A 17,759-nucleotide genomic window follows, 5' to 3' on the forward strand; every position below is an offset into this window, starting at 1 on the left:
GGAAGGGTGGGAATTCTGGGCTGAGGTCAGGCACAGGCAGGCACAGGTGGGCAAAGCAGGTCAAGGCAGGCAGGGTCACAGGTGGCCATTGTCTGGAACAGGATGGGGGCTGGGTGGGCAAGTCACCAGCAAGGGGTGGACGAGAGTACCTGGGAGCGCCTCCTTCTCCCGGCCTGGGGACGCCTGTCCTGCCAGCCCACCTGCTCCCCGAGGAGAGACTGTCCATCTACCAAAAAGCAAGGGAGAAGCGTCACATTACCTGAGGAACCTGACATGGCCAATAATAAGAAGGCACACAGGCCATAACCCACCTGACCCCCTTCAGTCCCTTCTCAGTTTGGGAAGCTCACAGTAATTAGGCATGGCGTCAGATACCAGCAATTGTCAGATACTGTCCTGTGGCTCACAGCACACCCCAATAAAGAGACACTGTGGACCCTAATCCATTCCTGGTACTAAGCATTTATTGGACAGCCTCACTTTTCCCCAGCCCTTTGCCTGCAGCACATCACTACCAGAGCTGCATCCCAAAGTCCACTTTGGCCACTCCTTAACTTGACCTTCAAAACAGTCTGCAACCTCAGTGAGCCCAGAAATGCACCTTTGAAATCTAACCACACATCTTTGAAGGGCTGTAAGTACCTCAATTTGATGTATGTTAGCCAAGCCTACTGTTTGTGAAACATAGTGACAGAAGAGAAAAGCGAAGCCATTAAGCCCTGTCTAGGACACCTCCCCTGCTCTGTACCCAGCAGTCAATGGGGAGGATCTTATTCTTTGGTGTTATAGAATGCTGTCTTCTAGGCATAACAGCCATTACATTTTTTTTAAATGTTTTATTAGCATATAATAGTTATACATAATAATGAGTTTCATTATAACTTTCCATACATATATATAAAGTATATCTATCATATTCACCCCCATTCCTCCTCTGCCAATAAACATCTTCCCAGTTAGCTCCCTCTTCTGTTTTCATGCTCCCCCAGCCCCCGTGAATTTCCTTAGAGTTCTTTGCAGGAGCATGGCCACCTAACCAGTGGCTAGTTACACTACTAAAGAAACAGTCTCTCTTCCTTCCCATCAACCATTAACTGAATATAAACCCTCAGGCAGAAGTAACTCCCCTGAGACAAGATACTGGCAGATTCAATCCTGTTCAGATTTTTGCCAGGAATTCAAGAGTATAGCAGCCATGCCATGCCCAGATGTCAATGTTCCATATTGCTACCCTACCCCAATTTCCTCCAGATGTTAGATTCTTTCCATCCCTTCTTCTGCTGCGTTGTCTGAACCGTAGAGGGGAGACACAGATTTTCCACTTCTGGGAATTCAATAGCCATTTATTTTCAGTACATGGACCAGTTAGGAGTCTCTACAGTCACTGCTGGTTGTGTAAAAGGAAGCTTTGCTGATCAAGGCTGACATCAACACCAATCTACAGTCATAAACATGGTTGCTTAGAAGGGATTCGACAGGCACATTTAACAGCAATAGCTTCCTCACTAAGGCCTGTTACCTCCCCAGCCTTAGGCTTTTGATCAGGTTCAGAGTATCAGTCATGAATACCCTCCTATGGAGCAGGCATCAACTTTAATAAATAATAATAAAAAAGCAGTTGGTTACCATATAACAGACCTGCCACTACTGTACCAGTGGTCTTGGCCAGTCATTATTGTTGCATACAGAGTCCAAGCTGAATAAGACTGTTGATGGTAATTCTTCCTCAGCAGCCTGAAAAGCAACTTCACCACTATGAGAGCTAACAAGCAGGGAGGGAGCTTCCAGCCCAGTTGTAGCCTGATTTTTCTATGTCCTCTGACCAAGGCATGTTGTGTCCTCAGGGTCTTACAGTCTACTTTTAGTGGACAACCAACAGTATGGCCTATATTGGGGGGTTTCAGGAGCCTCCCTGACCATAACTCATAGGAGAATAGCCCACCCATGACATTAGGATTTTTGTTTATTAACACACGGCTTCTAGGAGCAGCTTTGCCCACACACTTAAAGTACATCCATTCCAAGTCCTTTTTAACTTTTTGATTAGCTTATCAAGTAGCAGATACATGACCTCTTCCTACATCATTCATTTTGGATGCCTCTCCCACCACATTCCCCTACATTTCCCCATCTCCCCACTTCCATGCCCACTTAGAATTTTCTACTCCCAGAATCCCCTCTTCCAACTTTATATATGTGTTCTACACAACCATCCACCACTCACACAACTTAAAGATTCTTTTTCTCTGTCTCTACTTTACTCTAGTTTTACTCTGTTTCTAGTTTTCTAGGCTCTACAAATACTCACTTCCATCTAAAAACAGACTTATAAAGTTAAAAGCGAGGGCCATACGAGAGAGAAAATTCCGTGTCTGTCTTCCTAAGCCTGAGTTACCTCACTTAATGTATTTTCCAGTTCTATTAGTTTCTCCTATAAAATTCATAATCTGGCTTTTCTTTTTGGCTGAATGAAATTCTATTGTGTTTATGTACCACATCTCCATTACCCACTTGCCAGTTGGTGGACATCTAGGCTGATTGCATTTCCTTGCTATTGTGAAGACAGTAGCAATAAACTTGGATGTACAAGTACCTCTGTGGTAGGATATGGAGTCCTTTTGATAAATGGCCAGAAGTGGTATACCTGGGTCATATGCAAGTTCAATTTTTATTTTTGTGAGAAACTTCCACACTGATTTCCACAATGCCTGCACTAGTTTATACTCCGACTGACAGTGAATAGGTATTCATTCCCCTTAGCCATTCCTTTGCCAGCATCTATTTTTTTCTTTTAAAACATATTATTTTTATTTTATGTACCTGAATGTTTGTCTGCTTGTACATATGTGTACTGCATGCATTCCTGATGTCTGTAGAGTCCAGATGAATGTGCCAGGTCCTTTGGAACTAGACAGTTATGACTCACTATGTGGATGCTGGGAACCAAACCCTGAACCTCTCAAGAGCAGTAGGTGCTCTTAAGCACAGACCCATCTTTTCAACCCCCATTTATTTATATTCTTGAAGAGAGCCCATCTAACTGGGATGGGATTGACTCTTACCATAAGAGAAATCTCAGAGTGCTTTTAATTTGTATTTTCCTCATGGCTAATGGTGATGAACATTTGTAAAAATATTCATCAGCCATGTGTATTTCTTCTTCTGAGAACTCTGTTCAGTTCCTTAGCTTCTTTTTAATTGGGTTGTTTCCTTGTTTAGCTTTTGGAGTTCTGTGTATTAATCCTCCATCAGATGTACAGCTACCCATCCTGTGGGCTGTCACTTTCTCACTGATGGCTTCCTTTGCTATCCAAAAGCTTTTATCATGAGTTTCTGTTTGTTGACTATTGACCTCATTTCCTGAGGAACTGGAGTCCTATTCAGAAACTCTCTAATGATTTCAAAGTTCCATGTCTTACATTACAGTCTAATCCATTAACATTGATTTTTATGAAGAGTGAGAGATAAGGATTCTAGTTTCATTTTCATACAGGTAGATACCCAGCTTTCCTAGAATCATTTGTTAAGGATGCTATCTTTTCTCCAATGTGTATTGTTTGGCATCTTTGTCAAGGGGCTGGAGCTGTGTGGGCTTATATCCAGGTCCTCTATTCTTTTATAATGACCTCTATGCCTGTCTTCTGTGCCAATAATATGCTGTTTTTATTACTATGACTCTGTAGTATAATTTGAAACCATGATTATTATAATTTGAAATATGGATACCTCATATTCTTTCTGTTCAGGATTGCTTTGATAATCCAAAATGTCATAGTTAGCTTCAGCTGTCAACTTGACACAAACCTGGAAAGGGAATCTCAATTCAAATATTCCCTCATCAGATTGGCCCATGCAATGTCTATGGAGTGTTTTCTTAATTGCTCATTAATGTAGGAGGGCCCAGCCTTCTGTGGATGGTACCATCCCTAGGCAGGTAGGCCTGAGCTATATAAGAAAGGTAGCTGACCATGAGCCTGGGAACTATTCAATACACATCATTCCCCTGTGGTTTCTGCTTCAAGCTCCTCTGTTGGCTTCTCTTGATGAAGGGGTGTAAAGCATAAGGAAAAAAAATCTTTTCTCCTCAAGTTGCTTTTGGTCAAGGTGTTTATCACAACAACAGAAATAAATCTAAAAGACAAGGTCTTTTGTTTCCAGATGAATTTTTAAAAGTTTTTTCCCCCTGATTAATGTGCATTATAATATTGATGAGGATTGCATTGAATCTGTAGGTTGTTTTGGTATACAATTATTCTTATAATATTAATTCTTTCAATCCATAAACACGGTAAATCTTTCCATATTCTAATGTCTTTCTCAATTTCTTTCTTCAGTGTATAAAGGTTTTCCTTGTAGAGATCTTTCACTTCCTAGGTTAGGCTTATTATAGGGTTGTTGTTGGTGGTGGTGTTCTATTCTTTATTTTTTATGTTATTGTAAATGGGGCTGTTTCTTTGATTTCTTTCTCAGTATGATTGTCTTTCATATATAGTAAAGGTGATTTCTGTGTTAATTTTACATCCTACTATTTTACTGAAGGAATTTTCAGTTTTAAGGGTTTTCTGGTAGAATCTTTAGGGTCTCGTGATGGGATATTATCTGGAAACAAGAATTATTTTTACTTCATTACCTATTGTATCCCTTTTATTTGCTTCTGTCTTATTGCTGCAGGTAAGACTTATAGTACCATATTGAATAAGAGTAGGGAGAGTGGAAACCCTTGTTTTAGTGGAGATGCTCCATGTTTTTCTCCATTTAGTATGATGTTGGCTGTAGGTTTGTCATATATAGCCTTTATTGTATTCAAATGTGCTCCATACTAGCTTCATAAATGAGTTTGGAAACATTCCTTCCTTTTTATTTTATGAAATAATTTGAAAAGGATTGGCGTTAGTTCTTCTTTAAAGACTTAGTAGAATTTTGCAGTAAACTCCTCTAGGATTAAGATTTTTTTTTAGTAGAGTGGTTTTTAATTACTGCTTCAATCTTGCTGTTTGTTATAGATCTGTTCAAATTATTTATCTCATTTTTATTTTATTAGGTAATGTGTGTTTAAAAATCCATTTCTCTTATACTCTCCTATTTTGAATTTCTTTGGTGTGCGTTATAATGTCTCCCTTTCATCTCTAAAGTCATTGTTTTGGGACTCATCTGTCATTCTTTTGGTTAGTTTGGCTAAGGGTTGGTTTGTTGATCTTTTTATCTTTTCAAAGAACCAGCTCTTTGTTGCATTTATTTTTTATTTCTACTTTATTATCCTCCCTAATCTTAACTATTTCTATCTACTACACTGTGGTTTGTCTTGTTCTTTTTTTTTCTCAAGGCAGAAGGTGCATCATTAAGTTATTTATTTGAGACGTCTCTGATTTCCTAATGAAGGCAATTAGAGTTATCAACTTCCCTCTTAAGGCTTCATTGTATCCCATGGGTCTTGTTGTATAGTATCTTCATTTTAATTCAATCCTAGGAATTTTTAAATCTCTCTTGATTTCTTCAGTGACTCAATCTCTATTCAATACTGTACAGTTGAATCAACAGGAGTTTGTGAATTTTCTGTAGCTTCTATTTCTGTTGGATTTTAGCCTGTTCCACTGTGGTCAGATAGAATACAGGAGGTCATGTCACTTTTCCTGTTTTTATTGAGTCATTGTTTGTGTCCAAATATATGACCTATTTTAGAGGGTGTTCCATAGACTAGTGAGAATGGTGTGTGTTCTGTAGTACGTGGATGGAAAGTCTGTAGGTGTCTGTTAAGTTCATTTGCTCTATAGTATCATTTAACTCCAATGTTTCTCTGTTTATATCCAGATGGCCTGTATATTATTAACAGTGAGGTGCTGAAGCCACCTAGTACAAATATGTTGGGGTTAATCTATAATAATTTTGTATCTAGTACATGCTTTGTGACATTGTGTGCATCTGTGTTCAGTGGGTATATTAAAATTGTAATAATGTCTTCATGATGGACTGTCCCTTTGACCAGTGAGCTTCCTTATCTTTTGATTGAATGTCTATTTTATCAGATGTTAGAACAGTGATATTTGATTGTTTCCTATTTCCATTTGTTTGTAGCACCTTTTCCTATCATTCTCCCTAGGCTAGTAGCTATCTTCAATAGTGAAGTGTGTGTTTCTTGAAGGCATCAAATAGATATATATGACTTCTTAAGCCAATCTGCTACTCCATATCTTGGAACTGAGAAATTAGCACTGTTAATATTCAGAATCATTACAGAAAAATATGTATTGATTCTGGTCATTTTGGTTGATTTTGTAGTATTTCATGTTTTCATAATTTTAATTTGTTTAATTACTGTTCTAGAATAGTCCCCTGCCCCCAGAGTCTCTTCAATGTGAGTATCATTCTCTTCAAGTGAAGAATTTCTTCCAGTATGATCTTGCAGAGCTGGCTTAGTACTTATAAATTCCTTTAGCCTGCTTTTATCATGAACCTTTTTTTTTCTACAAAATTTACAGTAGTTTTGCTGGATATAGTAATCTGGGTCAGTAGCTTTGCTCGTTCAGAACTTGAAATACACCTTTCAATGCCTTTCTGGCTTTTAAAGTTTCCAATGACAAATCAGATGTTGTTCTGATGAGTCATCTTTATATGTGACTTGTGTTTCTGTCTTGCAGCTCCCAATACACTTTTGCCTGTATATTGAGTGGTTTTTAAATTAAGTTGTATGTATCTGTGTTTGTGAGTGTATAAGCACATGTACAAGTACTCATGAGGGTGTTTTGTGGAGGTCAGTGAACAATTTACAGAGTAGGTTCCCTCCTACTGCATGGGTCCCAGGGGTCAAACTCAAGGTTTATCAAGGCTTATTTGTCATGCTTTTCCATGATAAGCCATCTGCTGGCCCTATTTAGTTTATTAACCCTATAACCTGGGAGCTCCTTTGTTGGTCTTATCTGTTTGGTATGTTGTTTCTTGTGTATTTGGATGAGGCTTTCTTTCTCCCGGAAATTTAATAAATGTTCTGCTATGGTTGTATTGAAAATGCTTTTATGACCTTAGCATGGAGTTCTTTTATGCCCAAAATTTGTGAATTTGGTGTTTTCATTGTATACCAAATAATCTTCTTGCATGTTCATTTGTACTTTTTTTTTTTAAAGGTTTATTTATTTATTATATATACAGTATTCTGTCTGCATGTGTCCTTGCAGGCCAGAAGAGGGCACCAGATCTCCTTACAGGTGCTTGTGAGCCACCATGTGGTTGCTGAGAATTGAACTCAGGACCTCTGGAAGAGTAGTCAGTGCTCTTAACTGCTGAGCCATCTCTCCAGCCCCTCATTTGTACTTCTAAAACTTTTATTGTTGTCCTTGATTGAGTATACTAATTCTTCTACTTTGTCTTCTACACATGTTTTCTTTCAGATAGTTCTGTCTTTGTGTGACTTGGTATTTCTCTTGCAGCTTTCAATACAGTTCATTTGTTCTGTACATTTTGTGCCGTGTGTGTGTGTGTGTGTGTGTGTGTGTGTGTGTGTGTGTGTGTGATCACTCCTCCACACCTATACCCTGATCAGTGGATCTTTCTTTATGGCATGGTTGCCTTGTGAGGTTTTGTAAGACATGAATCCTGTTACCACTGCATGGTATCTTGCATCTTATGCTTGTATATTATGGTTTCTGACTTTGTGTTTTTATGAAGAGGGAGTGGGGTTCTTGTGCATTTTTTAAAATTCTGGTTTGTTTGTTTTATTTGTCTTTTCCTCTAAAGAGAAAGAAGATGTGGAGTTAGATGGGTGAGGAAGGGGGAGGATCTGGGAGGAAACGAGAAAAGGAAAACTGTGATCAGAAGATATTATATGAAAAATGCTTTCAGTTAAAACAAAAAAAATCTTTCACATATTTTCTAGTTTTTGTTTTGTTTAATGTCCCACAGGGTTTAAGTAGGGCCATCTATGTGACACTGAGTTTGTGGCTAGGAAAGAGACAGACAACTGACTGTTAAAGGTTGATCCTGCATCCTCTAGCCCTGCTAAACTTATTCTTAGTTATAGTTTGTTTTGGATGTTATATAGACAGCATGTGGGCTGAACATAAAAGCAGGGTTGCTTCTTCCTTTCCAATTCCAAAGCCTCTTATTTCTATGTTTGTTGTATTGAACTTGCTAGCACCTCCAGAACAGTAATAAACAGAAAAGGTAAGAGCAGGTTTTCTGCCTTTAGTCATGACTTTAGGGAGAAAGTCAAACTTCTACTGAGTTGAAACAAAGAAATCAGGCAAACAAAGCACTCGGCCCCTCAAGCTCTAACCATGAGATGTGGGTGGTGAGAGTCTTGAGGACCATCTCTAGCATCCTTGAAAGGCATACGCCATGAAACAGCAGATACGAGAGATGCTGGGTGGCACAGGGAAAACAGAAGATACTGGTCCCAACAGAGTAGTCAAGGAGCCAGAGGTCACACAGCCTCTTCACAACACCCTTTTGTAGCTGCTGATGAGGGGAAGGAGCAGGTATGGGGTACAACCCAACTAAACAGGCTGTATGTCCAAAGTCCTGTAAAAGAGCCCTAGACAAAACTGGAGAGCACCTATCTAAAATGTCCACACACACACACTGAGACCAAAATAAGATCCAAATAGACATGTCCTTTAGGAGAAACAACAGAATCCGTGAGCACAGCCTGCCACACAGAGAAAAAAAGCAGAGAGAGAGAGAGAGAGAGAGAGAGAGAGAGAGAGAGAGAGAGAGAAAGAGAGAGATGCTCAGAAATATGTACAAAATAAACTGATTTTAATCAATAATCTTCACGTGCTTCAGAAAACAAAACCTCAACAAATGGATTAAAGCCCTCAAGATGGCAGTCTAAAGGGAAGGGGCAGGAATGCCAAAGAACAATTATAATAGGTTAAAAACAAAACACAACAAAATAGTTCCAATAATGTCAAGTCTCAATGAAGTGCAAAACAAAAACAAACAAACAAAAACCCCACAGTGTTAACTTTTAGGCTTTTGGTAAGTATGCTACAATCTGAATAGCCAACGAGGCTAGGTACCTAGTAAGGGACCAGGGAGGGGGCAGGGGAAATAAAGGTGAAACAAGAACAGGAGGATTAAATGAGGAGAGGGAAAGGAGAGTAAAGGAGGGACTATGGAGTGGGACAACTAATCCTAAAGTTCCATACATAGATGAAAGGAATCTAAGCAGAGTCACCGTGTAAGAGGAGAGACAATACCCCAACTAGACATCTTATACCACCATGCAAAACCTCCAGTGTCAGTGTTGAGTCATTGGTAAGAGGGACTTCCCCTCACCTCAAAATCACAGACTATTGCCAATGAATTGATTGTTCTCCATAACCTTATGGTAAGACCTTGTTGATGAAGAACACTCTGTCATTGAAAATGGAGAAGACTAACTAGTGCCCAACTAGAAGTTTCACCCCTACTGACTAGCATTCATAGTGCTGGTAAGTACTCTGCATGCTACCAAATGATAAAGGCAATCAATATCACCCAGCTACAAACCCTGCAACCTACAACAAACAGTAACCTGCCTAAAAGATACACTGGTGCAATAGTTATGGGAATAACCAAACACTTTTTAAATTAGATTTAAGGCCCATTCCATGAGATAGAACCCACACCTGACACTGTGAAAGTGGCCAAAAACCTGAGTCTAAATAGATCATGGGCCTAGGGGGAAACCCACTACTATTATTCTGATAAAGAAACATAGCAATAAAATGATTCCTAAGATGACATTCTGCTATATCTACAGATCAGTGCCTCATTCATCCCTCAACCAAGAAGCTTCTTCTTGCAGTACATGGGAACTAACATATACCCATAGTAGGACAATGTACATGGCGAGAGACTTTGGAGCGCTCAGTCATAAATGAGATGAGTTCATCACCCCCCCCAACTCAGTGACCTATGCAGAGTGGAGGTGGGAGGATCGTAAGAGTCAGAGGTGATGGATGGCGCCAAGGAAACTTCTAGACACAACAGGACTGATGTGCATATAAACTCACAAACACTATGGCAGCCCACACAAGACATGAACAGGTTCAAGCCAGAAGGGGACCCAGCACTGACAGGGAGAAGTGGACACAGAGTCCCAGCCTTATCCAAGAAGATATTAGCTATTGGTAGCTTCTGGCAAAAGGAAAAACAGTTTTCTCCAAAGGTGTCACACTAGGTATATCAACCACATTCAGGGGTAGGCCCCATGTCCAAGAGTAGTTGGCCAACACAAAACTGACTTTGTGGTTTTTTGTTTGTTTGTTTGTTTTTGGAGGGGTTACTTTTTATTTCATTTTGTATGTTTTTGGCACGTGTTGACTTGTTTTTTTTTTTTTTTTCATTTTGTGGGTTTTTTTTTTTTAAGAGGGAGAGAGAGAGGGAAATAAACTCACAAGTGGGTGGTGAGGTAGAAAGGAGGGGAGGGGCTGGGAGAAGGGAGAAAATATGATCAAAATATATTGCACTTAAAAAATTAGGAAGTTTCACTCTTCCTAGCCAGGAGAGGTAGCGCACGCCTTTAATCCCAGAACTTGGGAGGCAGAGGCAGGTGGATCTCAGAGTTCGAGGCCAGCCCAGTCTACAAAGTGAGTTCCAAGACAGCCAGGGCTACACAGAGAAACCCTGTCTCAAAAAAAATCACACACAAAAAAATTAGGGGGAAAAACCCATATATTTATAAACAAAACGATCACCAATATTGCTTGCTTATTTTTCTTTTGTCTCTTAGTGTTCGCTCTCTGATCTGTCAGCTAGAGAGCAGAGACTCCACTGCATGGTTTCATCCAATGGAGGATGTCCAAGAGGAGGTATGTGGTCCTCTCCCTTTGGTGACATGTCTGAAGCCTCTTTTGTGCTCAAAGGGTACTAAGGAATACGTGCCCTCCAGCAGAGTTCAGAGTGCACCCCCAGAAAGTCATAAGGAACAACTGTGGCCAGGACAAGTTCTTTTCTCTTTCCGTTCTTCTCACTGAATTAACTAAAACTGTGTTTCTCTAACAAGAAAGGTGCAGGTTTTAGTTGGTTGAGCTTTTGATTCAACCACTAGGCTGTGATAAGCTTTCTCTGAGAGATGTGACACCTCACTTATACCACTTGTGTAACAAGTGCTATTCTCTCTGCTTCTCTCTCTCTCTCTCTCTCTCTCTCTCTCTCTCTCTCTCTCTCTCTCTCTCTCACACACACACACACACACACACACACACACACACACACACACACACACCATAAAGCCCTTCATATAGAGACCGCCAGCCGGATAATGAGCAGAAAGAATAAACACGGGACTTGAGAACTCAAGAGACTGGTACCATGTGAGGTAAAGACAAGTGACCTGCATTCCAGCCCAGAGTAATGAGAGAAGGTGTCTACAGCATCTGCACGAGGGTTCCCACCTCTGGTAGGGGAAATGCCATACCAGCCTAAAGCCATGGTTCTCGGAATTGAACTAAACAACGCACTGCCAGCGCAAGTCCATGTGAGGAAAGTAACCATCATTCCCATCACTTCACAGAGTCCATGCCCAGTGTTTGTCCACACCATGAGATACAGGCAGACCTGTGGGAACATGCAAATCTAGCATGAGCATATGGCTGCTTGAATTCTAGGGACGGTCTTAAAGCGACCACTTTCACTCAAAGAATAGGCCTCCTAACCTTAACCACTGCATAGACACATCTATTCAACTGTAGTCACAGAACAAATGCAGAAGACATTGTGAAAACTAACCCGAGGCGTCCAGTGCCCCAGTGGCATTCCTGGGATCCTGGAACTTGGGCTTCTGATGATACTGAGTCAGCTAAGCACAGCTGGGGGCTGATCGTGATGGCCAGCACATGTAGCCAGTGCTGGAGTCAGAACTAAATTCCAAGCATACACTGGCAGAGAAACGGGAACATTACCTCTCTGGAGCACTCTACACCAGCTTGCCTCTTATGCTGGGTACTCAGACACTAATGGCCCCTTTGAGTCCATGGAGCAACTGATGAGGAGATGCCCAGCTCTCTGCCCACAGACTGACAGCATGCTGTTCATCCAGCTCCTCCACCTACATGCCCTATTCTTTAAAAGCCGAGTCCCACGCCCAGTTAGGCGGGGCTGACATGCCAGTGGGCTAGAACAAGTAACCAAATGCTGATCCACCAGCATCCCACATGATGCCCATGCTGAACAGGAGTGCTGGAAGCCACCTTCCATATTTCCTTTGCTAAACAAGTTGGTCTCCACAGCTTACGAAAGTGGTACTGTTGATTTACACTAAATCCACACGGACCTCCTGGAGACCATCACCCATGGATGCGATCATGATACACTGAAACTGTGAATAAATTTTCTAAGCAGCATCTGTTTAGCCACCCATGAGGAAACAGGATTGCACTGCAGATGCAACTCTAGCTGCAAAGGCTCTGCTAATGATTTCACTGTGTAGCTGAAATGCCTGCAGCAGCACACTAGGTGCAAAGACAGTATCAAGTCCGACACATTTTCAGAAGTCAGTCTGCCAGGGGCGGAAGTCTTCCATCTCATCAAGCGTTGGAGCTCGGAACGTCAAGGAGGCTCCTTGCCACAATGCAGAGCTTTGGTGACAGTTGGCTACACGTGGCTAACAGCATGGCTGGCCTCTGTTGGTGCCAGGACAGCCCATATCTATGGGTGTTATCTCAACAAATGGGGGAAAGGCAAGCCCATATTGGGTATTAGAGTGCAATGGAGGGTAGAAAGCATAAGGAACAGAAACTGCCACACTTGGGAGGAAGAACATAGGTGCCCTGGCTTTTGGCCAACACTTGGCCATAGTACCAGTTCCAAGACCACAGGCCGTATATACCCAAGCAAAAACCAACCAGCCAACCTTGTTTCACTTCATGCTGCCCACTTTCATGGCTTCCTTGCCCTCTTCCTGACCCCTGAAAGAGCTGGCACGGAACTCCTCTCCCTGCCATTTGTCAATGACCTCTAGCTCCAGCCTGCAGTGTTAACTGGCACAAAGCAGGACCAGGCCCTCAACAGTTCACCAAGCCATACAGAGCTCACTTTACAGCTGATGGCTCCCCACTATTCTATTTCTATTCCCCACTCTTAGACCTTCATCTATTAAACTGGGGTAACAATTTCACCTTACAAAGATAAAATAGTATAGCTGCTGTGGAGGTCAGGTGCTTCCTTAGTAAGTTAAATTTGGAACTGCCACATCCACATTTAATTTAATTTCCAGGTAACTGAAAGCACTCCCCCCATCAAAACAAACAAACAAACAAACAAAACCAAAAAAAAACCAGGAATCGTTATGGCAGCACTATTTACAACAGCCAAAAAAAGAGGTAAAAAATCAACATCCATAAACAGAAGAATGGAGTAAGGTAAATATGATGTATTTCCACAATTATTATTCAGCCATAGAAAGTAATAGAGGTAGGGGGAATGTAGCTAAGATGTAGTTATTTGCATAACATGCACAAGGCCCTGGATTCAATCTCTAGATCTACAAAAATAAATAATATAAAGGAATGAAGTTCTGAGACATGCTACAATGTGGATAAACTTTGAAAGTGAACACTTAGTGAATAAAGCCCGTCAGAGATTGGGGCTTTACAGATGTAGAAGCTGTACAAACCACACTTGATGCCGATGACAACAGATCACCCTAAAGATGTGGACTGCATATAGTGTGAATTATATATATATATATATATATCTCAATGTGTGGTATAGACAAGTAATCACCACACAGAGCTGTGTGAGGTTAGAAAGTTGTATTGGGGGAAGTGGGAAGGAGAGAAAGAGAGAGAGACAGAGAGTGATATTAGCCCGCGCTTGATCATCTGGTTTTTGGTTTTGCTGTTAATTATGTGTTGTTCTTCTCACTTGGTTTAAAATTTTTTAAACCACTTCTCAATAATCCACAAGTTAATTAACTATGGGACCTAGAGTGAGTAGGAGCCATTTTCAGGCTAAGCAAAGCCCTGGCAACCACAAGAAATTGGCCTCCAAGTGACTGGACAGCATCATTTATCTCTGCAGGGACTACGCCCATTAGGCAAATGCAGGCTGCTTTCCTGAATGTGCATAACTCATGTAAGGGGCACTTTCATCTGTTCAGCTGCCATGACAAAATTCTTAAGTAGCTTGAACAGCAAAGCCTTTCTTCCTGACGCTCCATGGGGGCTGGGGCATGTGATCAGTGTACCCGTATGACCTGGTGCAGGCTCAATATCCAGTTTGCCCACCCTATGAACCTGTAATGCGCACCATGCTCTTTGCCTCCTCTTCAGGGGCAGCATGGTCCATCAGTGGCTTCCCTCAGGGCTTTAACTTGGCATCACATCATCAGGCACGCTGGTCCCACTGCATGTGAACCCTCTGTCATTCATGGCCTCTTTTTAAATCCATTCTTTGGCTCAGTCCCCATTATCTACACTGGGCCAGAAACAGCTGCCCTACCTCCCCAGCTCCAAGCCTCTGGGACCACTGTCACAGTCAACAAGGCTGTGCTCCACACACTTCCTCTTTCCAGGAGCAAAGAAGCTCTGGCACGGCCCTGCTGGCTCCCGGGAAGCCACATCTGTCTCCACGCTTGTAATTATCAGTTAGCAAGCACACAGAATGATGACACCACTCTTTCCCTTGCCAAAATGTGACAAACAGAAAACATTGTAAAGTTATTTTTGACATTCTATGATTCTATTTAAATTAAAAGCACGAAAACACCCTGAGGTAGTTGATGCTGTTCCCGCCATGTGCTCTTAACCTCAGCTGTGTGCCCTCTCTTCTGCAGGAGGTCTGCCCCAGCTGGGTGGACGACACGGTCAGTAGAGAGAGGTGGGGAGCACACAACTGGCATGTCTGGGCTGCCAGGACCAGCATTCCTGACACTGCATCCCAAAAGCAATAACCTTAATGGAGGAGAAAAGGGTGTCTAGTGGCCAGCTTCACACTTCCACATAAAGCTACTTGTTCCTCACTTATTTCAGAAATAAAAGCCATGCTGTATTAAACATCCCATGTTACTAGGAGCTAAAGTAATTGTTTCTTGTAGACAAAATCAAGTCTATCCTCTAGTAAACAAATCTTGACCAAGACTGGTGACCAGACTAAGCCTCCCGGAGGCCACAGCACCAGTGAGTACAGTATCCTAAGATGCCTGGCAGAGGAGGCAGGGCTGGGTCAGCCACCTCCCCAAGACCACAGCACCAGTGAGTACAGTATCTTAAGATGCCTGGCAGAGGAGGCAAGGCTGGGTCGGCCACCTCCCCAAGACCACAGCACCAGTGAGTACAGTATCTTAAGATGCCTGGCAGAGGAGGCAGGACTGGGTCGGCCACCTCCCCAAGACCACAGCACCAGTGAGTACAGTATCCTAAGATGCCTGGCAGAGGAGGCAGGGCTGGGTCGGCCACCTCCCCAAGACCACAGCACCAGTGAGTACAGTATCCTAAGATGCCTGGCAGAGGAGGCAGGGCTGGGTCGGCCACCTCCCCAAGACCACAGAACCAGTGAGTACAGTATCTTAAGATGCCTGGTAGAGAGGAGGCAGGGCTGGGTCGGCCACCTCCCCAAGACCACAGCACCAGTGAGTACAGTATCCTAAGATGCCTGGCAGAGGAGGCGGGGCTGGGTCGGCCACCTCCCCAAGACCACAGCACCAGTGAGTACAGTATCCTAAGATGCCTGGCAGAGAGGAGGCAGGGCTGGGTCGGCCACCTCCCCAAGACCACAGCACCAGTGAGTACAGTATCCTAAGATGCCTGGCAGAGGAGGCAGGGCTGGGTCGGCCACCTCCCCAAGACCACAGCACCAGTGAGTACAGTATCCTAAGATACTAGGCAGAGGAGGCAGGGCTGGGTTGGCCTGGGGCTGTCCTGGGCATATGGTACTGCCTAACTCAAAACCCACATGCAGCCAATGGCCCTGGCCAGGTCACATCAACAATGCTAACAATGGGGCACAAGGTAGTAGATTAGTAACCCCAAGCCTCCACCACCCCATCAAGGCTCCTCTATGAATGCTCCTCCTCTCTTCCTCTTCTATTCAGGTAACTTTGGCTTCTGGGCATTTGTATTTTAAATATTTCTCTACACTTAAAGGAAATAAAATTAAAAGGATAAATAACAAACCGTCTACACTCGGTCTCTCTCACACAATGTTTCCACCTGTAACTGCATTGCAGCACAGTGTTCTCAGTACCCAGCAGCCGAAATGGCTGCTTTTTCCACCAGACCTCACACCCTCAGGAGTGTTACACCAGTGACTGGGCAGGCCTCCCAAGGTATCTTTCTATGTATCACTTAAACGGCAGACAGGAGCATATCATTGCAACAGACAGAATAGTAAATGCTCAGTTCTACAGGACCACCCTGCCCAAGGACAAGCCACTGCACCTGTGATGGGACACTTATGTGTCCAGCAGAGGGCAGCCTGAGACCCTGGTGTAGTCATCACACCCAGGACACCTGGTGTGGGAACTTCAAAGAGGTGTATGTCAGAGCAATACTGAGCACACCACACTAAAGTGTCTTTATACACACACACACACACACACACACACACACACACACCATGGGGGACAGGAAGGGATTTGACAGAAAAGTCTATGACAACCACAGAAGTTATGAGACAGACAAGCAAAGGCCTCTGAAAAGTCTGGATATGGAGTCTCATGGCACCTTGTTCTTATCAGACCACAAGAAAATCTGAGGAATTCCTTTATGAGAATGAAGTGGCTGTAAAATGTAACATTTCCGCCAGGCAGCAGTGGCACACACCTTTAATCCCAGCACGCAGGAGGCAGAGCCAAGTGGATCTCTGTGAGTTCGAGGCCAGCCTGATCTACTGAGCAAGATCCAGGACAGGAACCAAAACTACATGGAGAAACACTGTCCTAAAATAATAATAATAATGATGATGATGATGATAATGATGATAAAGAAGTAAATAAAAAGTAACATTTCCATAAATGTTCTATAGCATTTCTCCCTTAGAAGGGTAGACAACAGGCCTGACTTCAGGGCAAACTTAGAGAAGGAACACTGTGATGAACATATGGAGTGCCATGAAACCTCCTTGCACTCCATCTCTGGTCCCTCCCTTTAAGAGCATGAAAGGAAGAAAGGAAAGGCAGTCACCAAGACCTATGGTGGAGCCTGAAGGAATCAAGACCTCCATCCCACAGCCTGTGAGGAAGCCCTCTTAGAGGCAGGCCTCCATGAAGATTCAGTCAGCATACATAGCTTTCCAGTGGGCCCAAGTGGGAACTACCTGTCTCTAGTTCCTGGCCCAAAAACAATGTGAGATAATATGTAAGTATTGTTTTAAGGAACGGTTTTGGACAGTTACATGGCAAGAAAAACAAACATAATGGCATTGAAGCTGAGCATGGACCACATGCATGAGTGTGGTCCCAGAAGAATATACAGTACAGCAATTATATGCAGAATGCATACTCGATGATGATGTACAACAATGTTACTGCTTCATATATTCACCATGCATGTATTGTTATTTTAGAGTATAGTTCTACATAGAAAAACAGCTTCCTGAAAGCAGTCAACTGTGTGAGACCAGCACCAGCCTTGTACACCTTGATGACCTAGGGGCCATCTCAGATGTCATAACACATGCCATCCAGGATGAACAAAGAAAAAAAGAAAACACCTGATGAGGCATTTCTCGATTGCATTCCCATCATTCAGTGACATGACATTATCTAGGAAGGAAGCACGAGCAACAGAACCTGCAGATAACTGTCAAGAAAAGCCCATGTCAGGAATAACAGCAGGTTCTGT

At 42.7% G+C, this 17,759-nt stretch overlaps 1 protein-coding gene across 12 annotated transcripts in view; it reads right to left on the minus strand.

Annotated features, from left to right (window-relative positions):
• Pcbp3 (poly(rC) binding protein 3) overlaps positions 1–17,759 on the minus strand; it is a 199,599-nt gene that overhangs the window by 82,769 nt on the left and 99,071 nt on the right. The window contains exon 3 of one of the 12 annotated variants that reach the window (XM_036167306.1): positions 150–226. The exons of the other annotated variants lie outside the window; for them this stretch is intronic. The gene's annotated coding sequence lies outside the window, so the exon portion shown is untranslated. The remainder of the gene's footprint in view (positions 1–149; positions 227–17,759) is intronic. 12 annotated transcript variants of the gene reach the window in all.

The sequence above is a fragment of the Onychomys torridus genome, chromosome 18, assembly GCF_903995425.1.
Source record: "Onychomys torridus chromosome 18, mOncTor1.1, whole genome shotgun sequence".
Classification (NCBI taxonomy): Eukaryota; Metazoa; Chordata; class Mammalia; order Rodentia; family Cricetidae; genus Onychomys; species Onychomys torridus.